Genomic DNA, 12122 nt, shown 5'->3' on the forward strand with positions numbered 1-12122 from the left:
TTGAAATATATAATTTTAAATCAATATAATGCTTTCTTTCCAATTTTATTAAGAACATCCCATGCAAACCCTAATTAAAAATTTGCATTATAAAATCTTCCTAAGATTATGACTCATTTATTAATTCAAATCTCGTTACCCTAACCCTACTCAGGCTAGGGTTTATACTATTACTATTTTTTTTTTATTAACTCCCTTTTTTTTTCCACAGGGCCAAATTGAGCATCCCCGGGCTAGGCAGCCATGACGGAGGAGGAAGGCAGTTTGAAGTGGGGGGGAGGCGGTGTGACCGACGCCTTCCACTGTGCAATACACAGTGGCCTCGGCCCCGCCGACCACTGTGCATTGCACAGTGGGAGGTGCTATCATCCACTATGCATTGCACAGTGGGAGGCGCCGCCGTCCACTATGCCTTGCACAGTGGGAGGCATCGCTTACCACTGTGCGATGCACAGTGGGGAGGCACCGCCGACCCCTGTGCAAAGCACAGTGGGTTCAGCCGAGGTTTTACACCTCCTCACTTTTTCTTTTTTTTGTAGTTTATTTAATATTTTTTTTTTTTTTTTTATATATTTATATTATATATAATATATATATATATATATATGTATATATATTTATATGTATACTTATATATATAAATATACATACATACATACATATATATATATATATATATATATATATATATATATATATATTTACATAATGGATGTATACAATGCATAATGTTTTGGCCAATTTACTTTGCAAATATAGATTTTAGATATATATATATATATATATATATATATATATATATATATATATATATATATATATATTTAAACCCTTAGATTAATTTAAATACTCAGATTTTTATCACTGTTTATTATCATGGGCATGAATATGATTTTGCTAAAATCTGAGATAGAAAAAAAAGTATATAACTATAGGTTTATCTCCTGCAATTAAATAATGGCAGACTTAAATAAATTTATACCGCACTATATAAATATTTTTATTTTTATTTTTTTAAAATAGATAGCCTATTTAACTTCAGATTTACTTTCTACACAAAAGTAATTAACAGAATTTATTGAACTTAAAACAGCAATTATAGGACTATGAAACTATTTAAATCAACTATCTATTTATTCTAGATTTCTATTTCTGTAACTAAGTAAAGTCCAGAAAACAATAAATTTAATAGCAACTTAATAAATCTAGAATTTATTAAATTAAAACTATAGAATTAGTGAAAAAAGATACTTTAGATTTATTTTTTGCAATTAATTATGAAACTTTATTTTCTGTAACTATAATTATCTAGAATCCATAAACTTAGATCATGCAATTGGGAAGAATAAACTGCAATATTCTCATTCATAGCAACATGCATACAATCATTAAATCCTTTCTTTATTCCCTGGATTTATTTCACAAGCATATAGGGATAAAATAAATTCAGATGCTTTCCCACATTTTTAATATACACAACAATCATTAAAATTCAGAAAACAACACTTTAGAAAACTGAATCCAGATTTATTCATTTCTGCTTTTGCAATATAGCAACTAAACTATTACATTTCTAGGAATTACTTTAAAAGACACTATAGGCATTATACAAATAGGTCACTCAAATGAGGACATTTTAAATTAGAAAATTACATATTTCCAAATGGATTCTGCAACAAATAACTCCATCAAACTTCCACTTGTCCTAATCCCTTTCTTTCAACAACCTGCAAATAAGATCAAGGATATGACCATGGAGTGCTCACCTCCCAACCTAGGCTAACTGGTAGCCACCCCCGAGCTCAGAGAACCAATCCCTAGATGAGAAACAAACATGCAAACACAAAGGGACAGAATGCACACAAATTCAAACACACTCCCATCCCGGCTACACTGCACCACACCTTGGTGATGACCTTTTTAAGGGTGGTAGTGGACCAATTACCCTGAGGAGAATTGCAAGTATGAAAAAGAACATGTAGCCACCTCATGGCAAACCATATACATCAAGTATAGCAACCCCTTAAATACTTATGCCCCCCAAGGCATTCATGTCTTATTTCCCTCCTTATGACCCCCATTGCACAAACAAGCCATGCAGCAAGGGTCACACAAAATCCCTTGTGATCGCTCTCATAATGAGAGTCTCTCTCTTGAGGGCTGTCACTGCTACCACCCACAAGATCCTCCTCTCTCCCAATAGTGAGAGCTCTTGATGACTCAAAAACACATACAATACATAACACAAAATACCAAATGAAATTTCCAAATGAACATGCAAAGAAGCAAATCTTTTACACCAACATTACTTTCAAACACATGCAAACAGAAAGCCATTTTAAGAAGAATGCAACCAACCTTAATCTGCCCAAAGGTAGGTTAGTTTGGTTGAGGATGAGCAGCCCAATTCCACGGTTCTTCTCCTTCTACCCTTAGCCAAAATTCTCTATTCAAAATCTAGTCTATTCTTTTCAAAATTTCTCGTCTCCAAAAATGGAGAGTGGGTGATTACCTACAAATTTTCTAATTCTTACTTAAGAAGCCCATTGTGAGAGTTCTCACAAGTTTCTAAAAACTAAAGAGGGAGGTAAGATAGAATGGGAAAGGGAACTCTCATTCGAAAAGGAAAGTTTACAACTAGATTCAAATCTTCTAATTTCAATTTTCGCTCAACTTAGAAAAGTCAATTTTTAGGGTGTCTAAAAGGTCACTTGGGAGTAGAAACTTGCCTTCAATTACCCCTAACCCTTAGGTATACCTTATGGGCTTTAGGAAACCCTATTAAACTACCCCTAGGTGTCCATTTAACCCCTTTTAAACCCCTATGAAGTTTATTTTCGGGTCAAACCTATGTTGACCATCCCAAAGATTCTTTACCCAAGGCATTTATGACATCACGTTACCTTAATTGAAAAAAGCTATAGTTAAACACTTTCCCACCAAGAGAAAAATTTAAAAATTCAAACTTAAATCCACAAATGTGTCAAGTGACACAAAGAAAACACTTTTACAAATTAATACATGAAATCGTTTCTTGTGGATTTTACATAAATCAATTTAATAACACTTAACACACATGCATCATTTACTGTTACAAATAAAATACAACACAAATGGGGTGTTGTCTCTCCAAATAGACAAACCCTGGCTTATGAACATACATAAGTGTAGGTTTGGTTCTCCATAATATTTCCATGGTCACATGGATAACTTCCTACGCATCTCAATTTACACATTAGTAACTTTCAAATATCCACATATAATATAATTCATAGGAATAATAATACACATCATCACTTGCATACAATTTACATCTAAACAATTTAAATACATCTTTTATCTAAGCAATTTCACATAAGCAATTCATCCTAATTCTCATAATGTTGATCCACACTTAAACATACATCATAATTCTATTATCATAGTAAAGTCCTGCAAATTCAATAATGACATTTATCACCGCAAATTCATCTTATTCAAAAATCATGTAGTGTTCTATCTCATAAAGTATATAATTAAATCATCCATATATAGCAATATTATCCAAATCATGAAATCATATAAGTTCTAAATTCAAAATGCATAAAAATAAGTATCCATAATAGTCTCAATATAAAAAACCACTGAAATGTCAGACTAAGTCAAGGTGGGGCCTCACAATATTTTGTAGCAGTACATTATATTGGATTCTCATAATTCATTTTGTAAGTCAGTGAGACTTCCTTTTATATTTGAGCAGTGAGCTCTAGGCAATTGGCCTTCCTGCATGTGCAGGCCCCTCTTGTAAGTAATATCCATTCATTGGCCAGTGAGTGAATATTATGGGTCACAAATCCACTGAGGTTTTTCCCACACCGGGTTTCCTCATTAAACATCTTGTGTTATGGTGTGCTTTCTATGTTGTTTTTACTGTTCTTATTTACTGCATTAATTCTTGTTTACCAATACACTGTTTTGGAATGCAAAATACTTAATAAGGTCAAATATTTTGTTAACTGGTTAGATATTGATTCACCCCCCCCCCTCTCAGTATCTTTGGGACTATCATCAATCCTAACAATTGGTATCAGAGCCTAGTCCTCTATTTTTAAAAGTCTAATAGCTTGAGGAAGACTCTGACACTGGTATAGATAGAAAACTTGAGTAAGCAATTAGAAGGAACTCTTGCAGACTTTGATGCAGAAAAGTTGAAGAATATCAAACTTGAAGATGATCTAAGGATTGCACAAGAATTCATTCAAGGACTTCATGATAATGTCACTATTGCAAGAAACAAAAGAAAGGAACTTCATGAGAAGATATAGAATGATGATGATGAAAAGAAAACTCTTAATGAGCTTGTAAGCAAGATGAGGCAAGAAAACATGACCTTGAGGAATGAAATGCAAGACATGACTATGAGATTTTGTAAAGACATTGAAGATAGAAAGAAGAATGAAGATGACTTGACTAGAAGACTCAATGATGCTGGAAATGAAAATCTAAGACTCGATTATGAAAATGATATGTTAAAGACAGACCTGATTCACATGGAACATGATAAAACTAAACTTATGAGAGAGAAGGAATTTTTGGAAAATGAGTTGGATACTGCAAATCAACATAAAGAGAAATTCAATAAAAGTTCAAAAGAACTTGATGGTATGCTGAAAAGTCAGAAACCTAATGGAGACACTAATGGACTTGGATTTGAAGTTGGTGAAAGCGTCAGTACTGCAAACAATCATGATCATAGTAAACCAATAAGAAAACCTAATGCCTATAAATTTAATGGGAAATGCTTTAACTATAACAAATATGGTCATAGAGAAAATTAGTGTAGATCTAGAAACAATCAGAACATTAATGTGATGAATACTAAGAGGGGGGGGTGAATTAGTATACCAATAATTACCGAACTTAAACACTTAAACAGTTTAGCAGTAAACCGATATAAGTTTTACTAACAAACCGGTTAACACAAATGCAAACCAAACAGCAAATAAGGCATTCACCCATAGAAGCACAATCACCATAACACAAGAGATTTTGATGTGGAAACCCAAATGGGAAAAACCACAGTGAGATGAAACTCACAAGTAACTATCTGCAGAATAATAACCAAACCGATTAAGGTCATACAATGTTCTTTACTAGAACAAATCCTATTAGGAATCTCAATCTCTGCTAGGAGATAAGTCTGATTAAAGACTACCTTGTGAGAGGATTTTAGATCCACAGTTGTGAACCACCTTGTTAGAGGATTTACAAAGGCTTTGCCAGGCCTACTCGGTTAAGGGTTATAGACTTGTCGAAGATGTGTGTAATCAATAAGTGAGTGATCTAAATACTAGCACAGTATGCTTGGTTAGATCCTTGATAGCTCATTGTTAAGGCATTTCAGCATTACTTCAATCTTCAATATCTTCACACTATGTTTCTTCACACAGACCTAATCTTCTTCTGTGATCGCACATGCAAAAACTTCATCAACCACACAAAAACCCTTACCACCTTCTAAAACCCTAGACATGATGTCCTTATAAAGGAATCTGATTTCATGTCGGTCCAATAGGATTACATTGCAAGTTCCTAGGTTCAGTGCATCTAGACACATTTGGTAACATGGCACAGAATCACCGCCAAAGTGTCGGTGGATGATAACTCATCACAAAAATAATACTGGTTGGTAACTCATCACAAAGTAATACTGGTTCATACATTTACCTATTACCAGTTCACACATTTTACCAATTGCCAGTTTGCCAAAATGAAGACTAGGAAAAATGATAATTGTCGCTTCGTTTCTTCGTACCGCTTTGGGATCCTCGAACTACTCGAGGTCTTCATACCGCTTGGGATCGGTAAACGCTTTTTGTAAAACACCAATAGTCTAAAGACTATAATACATGATACCAGTTGGAACAAATACCAGTTGAGCATAACTCATACATACAAAAAGTGATCTCAAAGCAAGTGTGTGTCCATCAATGACAATCACAACAACATCATCAAAAATGCCAACAATCTCCCCCTTTGGCATTGATGGCAACACTTAGGAAAATTTTTGACATCTAAGTGTTTGACAACAAAAATATACCATAATCAAAATTACTCCCCCTAAGCATATACACTACCCCTTTTGCAGAAAATACAGTGTATAGTACTACTCTCTTATAGAGATAAACATGAAAGCATACATAACATGCATCAAAATTTTAAATACAGAATACTACTCCCCTTTTGCCAACAATGACAGAGTACAGTTGAATAACCCATGTTTCCATTATCATTAAAATCATAAGTGTTTATGACAATAAAGAGTAAAACTTGTCAAAAACTGATTTAAAGTCCTGCATAAATGTCTTCATGGATAAAGACCATGACTCAAGAAATGAGGTAGCAACCTCACTTTCTGTTTGCATCTAGGATACCTGTTCCTCCATGGCGTCTAAGGTACTCATCTCTTGAGTGACCATTAAGGCATCCAGATTGAGATAGCACTTCTGAAGTATTTGCAGTCGTGGTAGTAGAACAAGTTGAAGTTCTTGCAAATCTCTTATCTGGTTGCTGATCTCAAACTCTATTCTTGCAATCTGAAGTTGAAATCGATGAACGGTTCGCCCAAATGTGGTGAAGGAATCATAGGGCATCTTGAAGGTGCTTATATATGTCTGCAAATCAGATTCTAGTTTGTCTTTCTAAGCAAGCACATCATCACAGAGTAGATGGGGTTGGCATATCTTACTAAGCAGTAGATTCCCCTCATCCATAGCATCTCTTATGTCCTTCTATGCCTTATGAAGTTTAGACCAGAGCTCATTTAACTTCTTCACTAAGGCAGTGTTCAGTGCCTTTTGATGCTTCTTTTGAGCATTGGCTTCAGCAACATCTTCCAAGCATTGCACCTAGTCCTCTACAACTATGCATAAGAGTTTCAGTTGAGCTAGAGAGGAATCGGTACTTGGGAGGTTGGTACCGGAAATCAAACTGGTAAGAGTTTCCACTGCAGTTTGAATAACATCTTTCTCCTTCTTCCTCCTTAGCGCTTCCAATCGCTCTTGGGAAAGCTTAATGCTTTGCAATAGCTCTGTTTCATTTGTAGATTGGAGGTCAATGGGACTAGTAATATCAGCCGGTTTGGCTTGACTACCAGTTGCCTTTAGGGTCTCCACTTGTACGCTCTTTGCCGCTTCCTCCTTGTCCTTGACTTTTTTCTTTTCTTCTTCTGCCTTCTTTTTCTCCTCTGCTTCTTTCTTTCTTTTCTCTTCTTCCTTCTTCCTTTCTTCTTCTTTCTGCTCTCTTCTTCTTTCTTCTCCTCTTCCTTCTTCTTCTTCTCCTCTTCCTATTTCTTCTTCTCCTCTTCCTACTTCCTCTTCTCCTCTTCTTTTCTCTTCTCCTCTTCATGTTTCTTTTCTTCTTCCTTATTCTTCTTCTCCTCTTCTTGTTTCTTCTTCTCCTCTTCCTGCTTCCTCTTCTCCTCTTCTTTTCTCTTCTCCTCTTCCTATTTCTTTTCTTCTTCTTTTCTCTTCTCATCTTCCTCTTTTCTCTTTTTCTCCTCTTCTATTTGTTTCCTCTTCTCTTCTTGTTTTCTCTTTTCCTCCTCTTGTTTCTTTTTCTCATTCTCTGCTTACTCTCTGTCAACCTTTTCTTTGTCTTGTTTCTCCTTGTCCAATTTCTCTTTGTCAGCCTTGTCCTTTATTGTCTGGGGTAACATTTTCACCATCCAAAGCATCAACGTCAATAGGGGCCATTTGTTCAGTGACCGGTTCTCCTGCACTATCATACACCTCATCCAGTTTTTCAATTTTCGGTTCTTGTTTAGCCTTCTTGTTGGCTTCAGACACTTGGTGCAACCTTAGAGCATCTTTGGCATGAGAGTGGGTATCTTTTACCACTTCAAGGACTTTCCCTTCTAGCAATAAGAGTCTCCTTCTTTTCATGAAGAAGAGGCCTTTATATTTTTCCATAACTTCATAAAGTTCTGAATTAGACACATCAGGAAAATATTGAGCAAATATTTCCTCTCTTATTTCCTGTTCCTTTTCTATGGCAATGCGCCATTTGTTATCTAAAGAATTGTATAAAGAATCCGGTGTCACAAATTTAATTTCTGATGGTGACCAGTCATTAATAAATAAATATTGAATGACTCTTTGTTCTACTTCCTCTTTCTCATTATCATTGAAATCATCAAAATAATCTACCAAATCACTTAGCACTTTTCTCCTAATATTCTTGATAGTTCTTTGACAATGTGTAAAAGGTTTGTAAGAGGAAATATCAATATTTATCGGTGCTGATGATGTCGATTCATTGCTGGTTGTCTTTGTCTTCTTCCTCATTTTCCTAGTCTTCTTAGGTTGTTCTTCAGTTCCTGTGTCCTCTGAATCTAGTGTGTTTCCTTTTGTCTTTCGCTTCCTCTCAAATACCTTGGCAAGTGCAACTTCTGGTTTCTTCTTTGCCAGTGACTGCTTGGTCACTTTAGGACTTGCTGAAGTAACCAATGCCGATACAGATGGCACTGCCTTTCCCTTCTTTACTGAAGGCTCTTCTACCAATGTAACCCTTTCCAGATAGGTGTCGGTTCTCTTCTTCTTAGGATCAAGCGATGAGGCAAGTAGGGTAGAAGCATACCTATCTAGCATATCATACATTACCTCATATCCCATAGGTTCCACCATTTCTTTTCTAGGCTCAACCGCCTCCATTATACACTCATCTACTCTGATGGTGAAGCACATGTCCTCTTCATAATTCTTGACAATATCACCAGATATTCTCACCCTTTGGCTCATCTTGCATTTAAACCCATCAAAGTATTTGTTTAGGACTTCAAGATAACCGGTTCCAACTGCTTAAAGACTTTTTTTGATTTGCTTGGTAACCGGTTGGTCAGCAGACCACTGAATATCACCGACTCCTAGGAAATAGCCTTGGAAGTAGAAGAACATTCTGACCAATAGTTTTCCAAATTTAAATTTCAAGGCATTGTCCTGTTTAATTGATTTCAGGTTCACTAGAAGTTGCCTTTGCATACAGGTGCATAAATCAAACGAGGCATCTTCCATGATCATCCTATAGGCGGTATTTACCGTCGTAGTAGAGATAGAGTTAATCTACTAGCATGGAATGTCAGGTAACCTATCACCATGAACGTATATTTGACCAGATTGTCCTTGATGTTATTGATGGTCATTCCCCATTGGTCACCGGTGAGCTTGGTCATTTTCATCTTAATGACTTTCCTTAGGGCTAGCACATCTCCAACATTACAAAAATTGGTGACAACATGAATCGCTTCCGATGTGATGTCATGTGTCCACTCTAAATACATTTTGTCACCATGCACTTTACTTAGAATGATGTGGATGTGATCATCTATAAATTCTTCAAGGAAATAGACTGCATTGTGAAGCTTCTTCTTTTCCAAGATGATGTATTCTAGTTTCATCTTCTTGTCCTTCCTATAGAATAGGCTTAATTGAGAATGGATCACTAGAGATCCTAGGTCTTCAATTTTACAATCAATATAATCTGAAATACCTTCCTCAACTATAACACTAGCGGGTATTTGGGATAGGGCATTATACTTTGCCTTCCGTTGGATGAAATCTACTGAATCAATAGGTGCACTAGAACTAGAGTGCAATGCAGAAGCCATGATAAATAGAGAAACTCAAAAAATACCTTCGCAAGTCAAGATTTAGGGCTTGCAAATTCCACTTCACCACACACTACTTTGGTTGCTGGATTACCGCTTTGAGTTCTACACTTGACCAATTGATATTATCTTTTGATTCTTCTTCAAAGTTTTGAAATCTCTCCAAATCGCAAGACAAATCACCTTTTGTCACTCTGCACTTGAAAACTTCTTCGTTCGCAAATTGATAAGTGAAAATGACTTGAAAATCCCTTTTAAATGAATTCTTCACCTACCATAATAAATGCTCCACCATTAGGGCGTAAACCCTAATTTGCCTTTTACCATTTGTCATCTTCTACCAATTGATAGGTATCACATACCAGTTAAGGTCTTTTACCAGTGTAAATAGGGGGTTCGAAACATTTCACCGATTTGTTTCCCCCTAAGCTTTTCTATAGCTTAGTTTGTTGGTTCAGAGATTTCCACACTAGGTGCAGAAACTGGTTCTTCTTGAGACACTTCTTCTGGCTTCTTTTTCCATGTTTTCTTCATATCTACTTGAATAGTTTCAACATCAATATTTCCTTCTAGAGTGACCGGTATATCATCCGATATATTTTTTCTCATTCTGCAGAATCTTGTTGTATGACCCAGTTTGTTGCAATGATAGAAAACCATTCTAGGTGCTCTCCAAGTTCCATTATTCATGTTTCCATTCTTCCTTCTATATGTTGCAGTAGTGTGACCATTACCATGATAGATCAAACAGGTTGCCCTCCATCCGGTTGTTGCTTGATAGCCACCACTACCTGACTGATGATTATAGGTTTTAAACCGGTTTGGATTTTGGTTCCCAGAGGGTTCAGAAAAAACTCCTTGACTCCTTTGAGGATACCTTCTGGTGTTGTGCATGACAGACCTGCATTCAAATGCTCTATGCCCAAACTTGTTGCATGTATAACAATTTCCATTGAATCTATTGGATATAGGCTTATTGTTTAGAAAGTAAGGAAAGTTATTATAAGCCTTATTTCTACATACATTAGCAAACAGGTTTGAACTTTTTCTTACCTTTATCCTTTGTTGTCAGTTGCTTCTTTGATGCTACATCTTTTTCTCCAGAGGTCTCACCTTCCTCATATTCAGAGAAACCAAGTCCATTAGTGTTCTTTACCGGTTTAGCTAATTCAAGCTTTTGCTCTAGCTTAACAGTGGTCCTATTGAATTTGGCAAGTATTTCCTTTGACTTAGTGAGTTCTTTGGAAATAGTAGCATTGGATTCCTTCAAAGTTGCATTCTCAAAAATAGCCATGTTTAGTTCACCTTGTATTTCCTCTTTTTCCACTTTACTCTCTTGGAGATGAGTAGTAAGTGCACTGATTTCTTGCTTCAGCTTGGAGATCTCATGATCTTTGTCTTTTAACAGATCTTCAGCTTTTCTCCGGTTCTCAAGCTCTTGACACATCCTGATAGTCAGTCCTCCAAGTTCCCTTCTTAGGTTGGCATTAGACTCATTCAGTTTTTCAACTTCTTCAACTAGGGCTTCCATGTTCACTTCATCAGAGGATCTGTTTTCAGTTAGTTCCATCAGTTTCTCAGTATGCTCTCTTCTTTTTGCTAGAGAGGCCTTATATTTGACTTTCAGTTCATCATAGGCTTTCTCAGTCTGAGTGAGCCAATGAGTAAGTTCCCTCACAGTGTATTCCCCCATATCTCTTTCCAAGTGGTTAAACTTATAGAAAGGTTGGCTCTGATACCAATTGATGAATACTAAGAGGGGGGGTGAATTAGTATACCAATAATTACTGAACTTAAACACTTAAATAGTTTAGTAGTAAATTGATATAATAGTTTTACTAACAAAATAGTTAACACAAATACAAACCAAACAACAAATAAGGCATTCACCCATAGAAGCACAATCACCATAACACAAGATATTTTGACGTGGAAACCCAAATGGGAAAAACCACAGTGAGATGAAACTCACAAGTAACTATCTGCAGAATAGTAACCATACCAGTTAAGGTCATACAATGTTCTTTACTAGAATAGATCCTGTTAGGAATCTCAATCTTTGTTAGGAGATAAGTCTGATTAAAGACTACCTTGTGAGAGGATTTCAGATCCACAGTTGTGAACCACCTTGTTAGAGGATTTACAAAGGCTTTGCTAGGCCTACCCGGTTAAGGGATATAGACTTGTCGAAGATGTGAGTAATCAACAAGTGAGTGATCTAAATACTAGCATAGTATGCTTGGTTAGATCCTTGATAGCTCATTGTTAATGCATTTCAGCATTACTTCAGTCTTCAATATCTTCACACTCTATTTCTTCACACAGACCTAATCTTCTTCTGTGATCGCACATGCAAAAACTTCATCAACCATACAAAAACCCTTACCACCTTCTAAAACCCTAGACATGATGTCCTTATAAAGGAATCTGATTTCATGTCAGTCCAATAGGATTACATTGCAAGTTCCTAGGTTCAGTC

The sequence above is a fragment of the Cryptomeria japonica genome, chromosome 2 (assembly GCF_030272615.1).
Source record: "Cryptomeria japonica chromosome 2, Sugi_1.0, whole genome shotgun sequence".
Classification (NCBI taxonomy): domain Eukaryota; kingdom Viridiplantae; phylum Streptophyta; class Pinopsida; order Cupressales; family Cupressaceae; genus Cryptomeria; species Cryptomeria japonica.